Below are 10649 nucleotides of genomic sequence, written 5' to 3'. Positions count from 1 at the left end.
TGTTGATGAATTTCTTTGGATCCACTAATGTCCAGTAGCATTATGCAATGTCCTAGGCGTGTTAGTAGAATGATTGTGCCACCTCTGAATATGTCAATTTATGATTGCAGCACTCAACTCCTCTACGGAGTTGTTTCGAGTTTGTGTGGAGGAAGTTTTCATGATCAAGAGAGGAGTATGATGCAACGTGATCAGCAGGAGAGCGAAATGGCTGGGTTGGCACCCAGTGCACACTTCGACAGCATCAAGACTGACTCGTTTGCTTCGTTGGGATGCCAAGGCATCCCTCTATCATCAACAAATTTATCGTGTCCTTCCTGAAACTATCATATTTTAGATCTGCCACATCTTATGTGCTTTTTCTGGAGCAGTCATTGTTTTTTGTTTTTGCTTCAGTTTGAATAAATGTGGGTCCTCAGCATTCTACTATGGGAGAGATGACACCTCACGTGTGTTAGCATATGGACAAATGATGTCCTTAGGCTTCTACTCATAGGTATTCATGGCCAGCTTTCCATTCGTTAAACTGTATATATGGTTGGAATTGGAAAATGCTACATGTAGTAACTGCTAAAAATGTCTTGGGTAATGTGATACTTTGCAACTGTTGTGCTCATGTTTAAGCTCTCTGCATTATATACTTTGTACCCATTAATGAAGAAATGACATTAGAGTATCATGCTAAAATTTGTGCAGTATTTGGTTTCTCTAAAGTCTAGATAATTTCTAGTATTGAGTTTGAACAACAAGGAAGACGGTAGAGTCTTATAATGTTTTCAATATGTCTTTGTGTGAGTTTTGCTGTACTGTTCATCCTTGTGTTTGTTTCAAATAAGCCTTGCTAGCCTCAAACCTTGTATCAGAGAGGAATACTTCTCATGCGATCCAAAATCACTTGAGCCAACCACTATGCCATTTGTGTCCACCATACCTACCTATACTACATGGTATTTTTCCGCCATTCCAAAGTAAATTGCTTGAGTGCTACCTTTAAAATTCCATCATTCACCTTTGCAATATATAGCTCATGGGACAAATAGCTTAAAAACTATTGTGGTATTGAATATGTAATTATGCATTTTATCTCTTATTAAGTTGCTTGTTGTAGCGGATAACCATGTTTACTGGGAACGCCATCAACTCATTGTTGAATTTCATGTGAGTTGCTATGCATGTTCGTCTTGTACTGAAGTAAGTACGATCATCACACTGAGTTGAATGGTTTGAGTATGCACATTGTCAGAGAAGAACATTAGGCACTGCTAATCTAAAGCCATGATTCATGGTGGAAGTTTCAGTTTTGGACAAATATCCTCAAATCTCTTAATGAGAAAAGAATTAATTGTTGTCAAATGCTTAAAGCATTAAAGAGGAGTCCATTATCTCGTTGTCTATGTTGTCCCTGATATGGATGTCTAAGTTGAGAATAATCAAAAGCGAGAAATCCAAATGCGAGCTTTCTCCTTAGACCTTTGTACAGCAGGCATAGAGGTACCCTTTGTAGAAACTTGGTTAAAGCATATGCATTGCAGTGATAACTGTGTAGTCCAAGCTAATTAGGACAAGGTGTAGAGCACTATTAGTACACTATGCATGAGGCTTGCAACTTATAAGATATAATTTACATGATGCATATGCTTTATTACTACCGTTGACAAAATTGTTTCATGTTTTCAAAATCAAAGCTCTATGCACAAATATAGCAATCGATGCTTTTCTCTATGAGGACCATTCTTTTACTTTCAATGTTGAGTCAGTTCACCTATTTCACTCCACTCAAGAAGCAAACACTTGTGTGAACTGTGCATTGATTCCTACATACTTGCTTATTGCACTTATTATATTACTTTATGTTGACAATATCCATGAGATATACATGTTACAAGTTGAAAGCAACCGCTGAAACTTAATCTTCTCTTTGTGTTGCTTCAATACCTTTACTTTGAATTATTGCTTTATGAGTTAACTCTTATGCAAGACTTATTGATGCTTGTCTTGAAGTGCTATTCATGAAAAGTCTTTGCTTTATGATTCACTTGTTTACTCATGTCATACACATTGTTTTGATCGCTGCATTCATTACATATGCTTTACAAATAGTATGATCAAGATTATGATGGCATGTCACTCCAGAAATTATCTTTGTTATCGTTTTACCTCGCTCGGGACGAGCAGAACTAAGCTTGGGGATGCTGATACGTCTCCAACGTATCGATAATTTCTTGTGTTCCATGCCACATTATTGATGTTATCTACATGTTTTATGCACACTTTATGTCATATTCGTGCATTTTCTGGAACTAACCTATTAACAAGATGCCGAAGTGCCGCTTGTCTGTCTAGCGTTTTTGGTTTCAGAAATCCTAGTAAAGAAATATTCTCGAATTGACGAAATAAAAGCCCGAGGCCTATTTTCTCACGAAGCTTCCGGAAGTCCGAAGAACGAGACGAAGAGGGCCACAGGGGCCAGACCCTAGGCGTGCGCTGCCTCTGGCCGCGCTGGCCTGTGGTGTGGGCCCTCGTGCCGCCTCTCGACCTGCCCTTCCGCCTACTTAAAGCCTCCGTGACGAAACCCCAGCATCGAGAGCCACGATACGGAAAACCTATCGAGACGCTGCCGTCGCCGATCCCATCTCTGGGGATCTCGAGATCGCTTCCTGCACCCGCCGGAGAGGGGAATCATCTCCCTGAGGACTCTACACCGCCATGGTCGCCTCCGGAGTGATGAGTGAGTAGTCTCACCCCTGGACTATGGGTCCATAGCAGTAGCTAGATGGTTGTCTTCTCCCCATTGTGCTATCATTGTCTGGATCTTGTGAGCTGCCTATCATGATCAAGATCATCTATATGTAATTCTATATGTTGCGTTTGTTGGGATCCGATGAATAGAGAATACTTGTTATGTTGATTATCAAAGTTATGCTTTTGTGTTGTTTATGATCTTGCATGCTCTCGTTATCTAGTAGAGGCTCGCCAAGTTTTTACTTTTAACTCCAAGAGGGAGTACTTATGCTCGATAGTGGGTTCATGCCCGCATTGACACCTGGACAAAGGACAGTAAAGTTCTAAGGTTGTGTTGTGCCGTTGCCACTAGGATAAAACATTGATGCTATGTCTAAGGATGTAGTTGTTGATTACATTACGCACCATACTTAATGCAACTGTCTCCGTTGCTTTGCAACTTAATACTCGGAGGGGGTTCGGATGATAACCCGAAGGTGGACTTTTAGGCATAGATGCAGCTTGGATGGCGGTCTATGTACTTTGTCGTAATGCCCAATTAAATCTCACTGTACTCGTCATGATCTGTATAATGTGCATTGTTGTACCCTCTCTGTTGTCAACTGCCCATCCGTAATTTGTTCACCCAACATGCTGTTTGGCTCTTATGGGAGGAGACACCCTCTGAGTGAGCTGCGTGGACCCGGCCCACTCTCTTAATACCGAAATACAAATGATCCATTGATTTTGTGTATTTGCTCCAATCTATATGTGAAACCCTAGATGTGGATTTGGTTGATTTGAGGGTGAAGATGGATTTGGTTGGATGTTAGGGTTGTTGAAGTAGGAGAAATGGTAGTGTGCTAGTTTGTATGGGTAGATTATGTTGATTATGGTAACTAATGAACACATGTGTGTATGTGTTGTTCCCATTATGCTAGGGGGATGGAAAGAATTGTTCATGTTCATCATGTGGACAAGGATGCTTACTTGAAGGGAAACATAGAGCCGGACCCGGAAGAGGTTGACTTGGTGTTTGACCTTAGCCCTAGCTTTGCGGAGGTGGTAGCACAAGTGAGGGTTGAGTTGAATTGGAATGAGCCAAATGATGGTGTTAAGCTAGAGGGAAGGTATAATGTGGGGTTTGGAATGCACACCCGTTGGAAGACAATGCGTATCAACTCCGAGCAACGTTGGTCCGTTTACAAGGAGACGGTGGCCGGGTCACAAGATAAGGCTTTGGAGTTGTTTGCAACCAAGACGGTTGATGCTCGTATCGAGCTTGACCTTAACCGGCCCTCCTCCCCTGTTCGAGAGAGGAGTCCACCACCCATGAGCCAAGAAGAAGCCACCCAATCTCCCATTGTCCAATCTCCCATTGTCCAATCTCCCATTGCCCAACAACCTCCGTTGGATAATGAGTATGACGAGCATGACGATGGTGATGATGGTTTCGAGATGAATGGCAACAATGTCGGTGATTTGGATAAATATTGGACGCAAGAGGAGATGGACCACTCCATTCCTTATTCCCGATGCTATGCGTCGGACTCGGATGATGATGGACCCGAAGAGGAGGTTGACGAGGATGGCTTCACGGCTAAGGAAGCCGAAAGAGCCGAGATCTTCAAGAAGGTAACCGGACGGGATATCCGGGTACCATTGTTCCGTGATGTTAGTCTTGCGGATGGAGCCGTGGTTGATGGTGGCAAAAGTTTACTTCTTGGAGCTAGGCCAATATCCAAGAGAGATGTGGAAGCTAGGACGTCTATGATCTCTAAAGGGCTCACGTTTGATACCTTCTTGGAATTGAAGATATGGTTGAAGGAGTTCTCCATTAAGCATCATCGCCCTTACATTGTTGTTCACTCGGACTTGAAGACGCGGTACTCGCTAAAATGTGTGGATAAAAGGTGCCCATGGGTTGTCCGTGCAAGACCTTTCAAAAAGGGCCCTCTTGGCACATAACAAGCTGTGTAGCCACTCACATGTGCCGGGGCCGAAGCTTGATGGCAAGGATGCGCAGCCGGACCACCGTCAACTCACATCCGAGTTCATTGCATACAAGCTCTCGGCGGAGATATCATCACTTCCTATCATGAGCATTAGGTCCGTGCAAGATACGGTCAAATCCCGGTTTGCCTACAACGTCAAGTACGGGAAGGCATGGAAGGCCAAACAAGCCGCATTCAAGATGTTGTACGGTGATTGGGAGGAAGCATACAACCGAGTCCCTAGGTTGTTGTTAGCGATGGCCGCAACTAACCCGGGCATGGTGCATGTGGTCGAGCCTTCCGCAACCAAAATGATATTGCATGATGGTAAAAGAGTGAGGGTATTTCACCGTGCATTTTGGTCATTCCAGCAATGCACGAGGGCATTCGAACATTGTAGGCCCGTCATAGCCGTGGATGGTACCTTCTTGACCGGGCAGTACAAGGGCACACTATTGGTGGCAATAGCAAATGATGCGAGCAACCGTTTAGTACCACTCGCTTTTGCATTGGTAGAGATTGAGAACAATGATAACTGGGAATGGTTTTTCCACATATTGAGGACGAGGGTCATACCACCCTCAAAGGAAGTGTGTGTCATCTCCGATCGTCATCAAGGAATTCTCAATGCGGTGGAGCTTGCAATCCCGGGCATGCTCCCTTGCATCACCGATGGTGCATGAGGCATTTTTGTGCAAACTTCTACCGGGCATGCAAGAGCAAAGAGTTGTCTGACCTTCTTCAAGATTGTTGCCTCGCTTATTCGGAGCGCCGCTTCGCAAACCTATACAACGGCTTGCTGAAGCACAAAGACCTCAACGCGGGTGGTCAAGAGTTTCTTCATAGACACCTCGTATTTAACTCAAAGTGGGCGAGAGCTTATGATGAGGATGGGAGGAGATATGTCCAAATGACAAGCAACATGGCCGAGTGCTTCAACAATGTGTTGAAGGGTGTCCGTGCATTGCCCGTGACGGCAATCATTCAATACACATTCGAGAAGTTGAATGTCTATTTCCAGAACTACACCGATGAAACGGAGAAGGAAATTGCTTTGAATTGCGAGTTCCCAAAGAAGGTTCAAGAGTTCATGGATTTTCAGGCGAGGAAGGCCGACTCCCAAACGGCGAGGTAGATGAAAAAAGTGGCGGCGGGTTTCAATTTTCGAATGAAAACATTGGCCCCCATCGTCATGGCTATAAATACCACGAGAGGTGGAAGAGACCGCGTGCGGCTGGCGCGTGCGACCGACTTAGACTCTTGCTCGTCGAGGATAGGATAGGATAGGATAGGATACTGAACGCCATGGCCGGAGATGGCCGTCGAGGAGAGGAGAGGAGACTGAGCGTCATGGCCGGAGATGAGATGGCACTCTACTTGGAGATGAGATAACTAGGTACGGTGTGATCTTGTCATCCTAACGGGGTTGTTAATTGCATAGAGATAGGCGACGGATGGTTGGATCTCTAATGCTTGGTTTACAGATTGGGCGCAGGAGTAGGCGTGTCGCGGGGATCGTCGTCGGGGCAGCACTCGAGGCCGGTCACTTCGGTACGGAGGACGGCCGGAGGCGATCACCGTCCTCAGTTCCACCAGGTAATTCGTTGACTCATTAGGTTCTCTTGTGCCGAATCCGCTCACCTGGATTCGTCCGGCCGGCGATGTTGTAAATATCCGGCCCGGTCGATCCAAGGAAAGGAGCGTGATTATTCGTCGGTTATCTGTCGAACGTGAGTGAGTTTGGCTTGGTCTGCATGCAAAGTTGAGGGTATAATGGCCAGTGTTTGGCTTGGTCTCATGGCTTGTGTTTACTCCTCCCAGGCTGGCGTATGGGGCAATCTCATCACGGCAGCCACTCCATTCGATCTTTTCGGTTTCTGGACCGACCCGGCGGTCCGGCCGCATCGCCAGCCTCCCGGAGCAGCCCGACTACCGCACCAGGAAGGCGAACGGCGATGTAAAGACCGAATCACCCGATCCAGTTCTTACCTTCGTTTGCGTTGGTTTAACCGTTCTATTGGTTTCGTAAGTATCTAGTTCCAAATGCTTCTCTTTGTGTAGTAGCTCAGTTCATAATTACCAAGTTCACTTGGACGATGAAATTATGGAACCGCTTATGAGCTACATTCTTTCCAGTTGGTTTTGGACATTAAAAAACGGCTATTTCTCCCACTTTCCTACTGGTTTCAGATTTTCAGCATGTGACCAGTTACATTTCAACTGTTTTGTTTACCTTTATTTAGGCCAGAGTCGTTAATCTCTCTTTAGGATTGATGCATTGCAGCCAAAGTCGTTAATCTCTTTTTAGGATACTCGGTTCGTATCAGATTTGTGTGCTACTTTTGTATTCCAAATATAGCCTTTATGATTCTGCGAATTCCTTGCTACTATGTTGGTTACTGCCTTACTGGACTCATCCTTATTAATGTATGAGTTCACAATATGGAAAAGATCATTTCTGGCCATATAATAACTAGAGCTAATTGCCTACAAACATCTATGTTTCTGCATGCTGTAGACTTGAATTATTGCGTAGTGCCACATGCATATCTATAATTGTAACTAGGAACTGTCTTTAATTATAGAAAGAGTGAGAAATCGTGCATGTTTGGACATTCAGAATTTAACATGAAGTACAGGAAAGATTACTATTGTTCTACAGAATTTTTCTATTTCAACCAGATCTATAAAAAAGTGTTCAAATATTACCTTTCCATAGCCTGACTTTAATTGTATATCAAAATTAGTGATTCTTGTAAGGCCTAGTAATGGTTAAAATCCATTCATCTCGTGATGCAGGTTTATATAGTTAGACAACAAAAATGACCACTGATGGTGCGAGCTGCCAATAGTGCCAGCAGAGAAGGTAAAGTGTTTCTTACCTTCGTTTGCGTTGGTTTAACCGTTCAATTGGTTTTCTAAATATCTTGTTCCAAATGCTTGTCTTTGTGTAGCAGGTCAATTCATAATTACCAAGTTCACTTGGAAGATGTAGTGTAGACACATATTCAAGTAGACACTGTATTAGTCAAAGCAGACCACACAAGTTCTATTCTGCTCAAGTTAACCTATTCACTTCATTCTCCTTGCTGCTGTTTCTATATTCTAACTTGGCTGTTCTGGGTTGGTTATTAGATCAAACATTACTCGATGATGATCTCAGTTTGGTTCTTCTTACAAGATGGAAACGGCAGTATGTATTTGACATAAAAGCATGATATCTGTGATTTTCTGGCTGTAGGTGTATGCATATTTTCAATTGCGAATTGGGATGGGCAGCTGAGAACATGGCGCACTGTTTTTTTTTTCGGAATTTGGAGGGTGGCAGACTCAACCTAAGGAGACGTACATGAGCATTTGTTCCTTTGGTCAAAGTGTTAGCCAAGATGAAAAGCTTGGATGAACCAGTTGATTGCTCTGTTGCAAAAACTGAGCCTGGTTGTTGTTGGTTAACAAACTTGCTCGATTAGTAGTTCTTTTAGTACCCAATGTTTGTAGTTTAGATGTTTGCATTTCCTCTGTCGGGTCAGTCAGATGCCATGAACATTGAGAATCAGCAGCTGCAACGCGAATCTGCAGCAAGAAACTGCGCATGTGGTGCATGCGCTCCAACTGCACAGCGAGAATTAATCTCAATGAATTTGTTATTTCTTCCCCGTTTTAATCATGAACTGTTTTTGCAGTGAATTGTTCTCTCAGTTTTGCCGGTGTGCTGCAGATTTTTGTATGGTGATTACTCTTCCACCCCCTGCATTGATTGGATCAATTGTCTTGAGCCTGCTGGCTCGGAGGTGATACGCAAGCGCCATGTCCTGAGCCTGACCAGCATTCTCTCCTGAGATGTTCCGTTATTTCGCATCCTTGATTACTGTAGCATGCTGTGATTAGGCTTGCCAGCTGCGCCGTTTCCATCGGTTTGGAATGTGGTAACACGAAATTATATTACTACCTCCAGTTCGGCTTGCGCGTATTCCTAGGTTGTCAATTTGGCCAACATAATATTATTTCTAAAATATAAAAATTACATTGTTAGAAAGTAGAACATCTAAGATTTCTAATGATATATATTTTGTAATACATATTTTGTATTATCATTGCCCAATTTACGACCTAGGGATACGCGTAAGCCTTATGAACCGGGACTGAGGGAGTAGATAAAAAAAAGTAGCTCGATGTAAGCTCAATAGAGTTTAAAGTATTCATCATTATAGAATCTGAATCCCTCCGTTCCAAAGTAATTGAAGTTCTAGTTTCCCTCCAGACCAAGTCTATAGATAAATATGATAATACAGAAAAAATATAGACAGCAAAATGATAATTTAAGATGCATATACAATAATAATTTGAAGTCAAAGTAGTCGGTATTTTTTATAGACTTGATCAAACTTAAAAAGGCTTGAATTAGAAGAAGAGCTTCAATATTTTGTAAGAAGTTGTACATTCTACTTTAGATCGTGCAAATGTAAACTGCAAAACGACATGTCAACAATTTCTCGTAAAGCCTACATATTTACCCCTTTATGAATCTATATAGCAGGTTTGTCCAAGTTTTCATTTTTTTCGATTTGAAAATGAACAACATATCTTATTTGAAGTTCATAGTTTCACAATCATGATGCCATTTTGTATGATATTTGATCCCTGCTTGGGTAGATGCCGAAATCTAACTACTTTGGAAACTCCTTTGTGTTGCCATGGAAATTACTTTGGAAAGAGGTACAAAATTGTTACGAGTTGATAAGTAATTATGAAGATTGATTTGCAGTTCAACACAAATTTAGTTCGCTCCCTTTATAATACGAGGTGAACTAAGCTTAATTAGTCTGCTGCCCCGATCGCTTTGCAACCGTTGGGTTCTGAAAGCAAGTTGGTCATTGACTAGGTGTGCACGTGGCGTGGTGATGTTGATAGATACGTTCATTGAAGTTGTGGTGCTTGAGTGCTTCACAAGAGTAATTGACCAACATGATACATGTAAAATCAATACAGAAATTTACTTATAGCATGTGCAAGAAATGCTAAGAAAAATAACTTTAGAACATAACTTCAATCACACACGATCAACCATACAAAACCGTAAAAATAACGGCATAAAACACAAGAGCATCATGTTAAAAAATGCTAGATACTCATGGCATGTTCATATGCTAACAAATTGACTTCAATCTCACCCAATCAATCACAAATCAAAATAATAGCAAACATGGATATGAATCCACAGTATGAACACTAGCCCTAGTATTTTGAATCCATAGACTTTAACTACATAATCTACATAACCAACAAAATGATGCAAAATACGTGCACTTGAACTACCATTCACAAAAAGGGGATAGAGCACATCGAAATATCCACAACCTACATAACCAAAACGAACAGATCTACTTGTAAAAAAAACGAACAGATATATGGCCTACCAAAAATACGCTGACAAGATATAGGAGCTTAGATAGATTTTCCAGCCAATACATATTGGCAAAAATCCAAAAAAAGAACAGTAGAAACCCTTGCTCGCTCCTCGTCCGTTTGGTCCCTGCCAAAAACACAGCAACAACAATACAATACTACGTGAGATTCACAAACAGATCCACAAATCGGAGACCAAAAATCGACCAAAAAACCTACTCACAACCTACAACAAGAACAAATTAAGAGATAACCTTCGCTTCGCCGTTTTGTCTCCGCCTAGTCCACTCAACTCCCGACTGCTGCGAATTGGCGTCTCTCGCACTTCGCTGCAAGGAAATAGATGGCCTTCTCGCAACCGACCACTACGCCACGCCCAAAAAAACCCCAACGCCACCACGACAGAGAGAAATCCCAAGAAGCGAGAGCGAAATATGATTGAGCAAGCCCGCACCCATCAAATTCTCATACCAGAATAACCCATGTACACACGTCCGGACATAAAAAAAAACTATCCCACACTCTCAC

At 42.5% G+C, this 10649-nt stretch overlaps 1 protein-coding gene across 2 annotated transcripts in view; it reads left to right on the top strand.

Moving 5' to 3' along the window:
* The window catches only part of LOC124706640 (B3 domain-containing protein Os06g0194400-like), a 74150-nt gene extending 65770 nt beyond the window's left edge, over positions 1 to 8380 (top strand). For both annotated transcript variants that reach the window (XM_047238321.1, XM_047238322.1), the window contains 2 exons: positions 7551 to 7581; positions 7957 to 8380. The gene's annotated coding sequence lies outside the window, so the exon portion shown is untranslated. The remainder of the gene's footprint in view (positions 1 to 7550; positions 7582 to 7956) is intronic.
* Positions 8381 to 10649: the final 2269 nt, after the last annotated feature.

The sequence above is a fragment of the Lolium rigidum genome, chromosome 4 (genome assembly GCF_022539505.1).
Source record: "Lolium rigidum isolate FL_2022 chromosome 4, APGP_CSIRO_Lrig_0.1, whole genome shotgun sequence".
NCBI lineage: Eukaryota > Viridiplantae > Streptophyta > Magnoliopsida > Poales > Poaceae > Lolium > Lolium rigidum.
Note: the sequence above shows the minus strand (reverse complement) of the source record. Positions and strands in the feature narration are given on the sequence as shown.